This window comes from Carlito syrichta, unplaced genomic scaffold, assembly GCF_000164805.1.
Source record: "Carlito syrichta isolate Samal-C Ts95f unplaced genomic scaffold, Tarsius_syrichta-2.0.1 Scaffold289206, whole genome shotgun sequence".
Taxonomy (NCBI): Eukaryota; Metazoa; Chordata; class Mammalia; order Primates; family Tarsiidae; genus Carlito; species Carlito syrichta.
Window position 1 is genome coordinate 56,880 of NW_007233302.1, and position 1,035 is coordinate 57,914.

Below are 1,035 nucleotides of genomic sequence, written 5' to 3' on the forward strand. Positions count from 1 at the left end.
CATAAGAAAATAAAGATCCAAAGAAATGGCAAAACCCACATACTTTTGTGTTAGGTTGAACCAAGAGAAAATCATAGAAAAAATAACTAAATTATTATTACGCTAAAGGTAGATACAGATTATCTGAGCAAGGTCTGTTTGTGCAGAGTTCTCTTGGCTAACTCTCCACCAGAAAACATTTCTTTTCTCTAGCTACAGGAAGGGAATCCTTACACGGGGGTTTTTATCTCCTGTTTTCAGGAAGAAAGGGTGAATCTTACAATGCCCTTCTTGACTCTGCTGGCTTTCAAGTGCCTTTTGCTTGATGTAATCCTTATACCAAAGTGTCATATTTTGGGGTAACATATTCTGCCAGGCTTCACCAGCTTGACTTTTTTGTCCTTCCATCACCCTGAGCTCTACCAAGTGTTGAGCACAAACCTCACTTTTATCGGCTCTTTTCCTCCAAAACAAAGCAACTCAGGCAGAGAGTTGCTAATGGTCCCATCCGATCAATCTCTCATACAGCGCCGATAAGTCTGAGTCTGAAGTTGAAGTACTTTTTCATTTTAATCGTCTATGGGCTTCATAAGCTCCCTGAAAACAGATAAGCTCATGTCTAATCGTCCACAGCACAAAGTATGACAGCTCTTCACTGACTGGCAATGAATGAATAAAAGAACAAAGACACCCACCTAAACGGTTTCCTTGGTGACCTAGTGATTCCAGGACAGGTAGTAGAAAGCTGCTACATTGTCTCCAAAAAGTTATACAAGTAAAGGTTTAATTTACATGGCTTACCTTGTTTCTGATCTCTCCAAATCTGACATCTCCACCTACAGTTAGAGGTTAATATTCACCAGCCCTGTGAGATGAAAAACCTCATCAGATTCCACCAGTAGCCGGGCTCAGTGGCTCAGCCTGTAATCCTGCGCCTTTGGGAGGCTGAGGTGGGTGGATTGCCTGAGCCCGCGGGTTCGAGACCCGCCTGGGCAGCGAGACCTCATCTCTACAATAAATCAAAAAATCAGCTGGGCGTGGTAGCGCATGCCTGTA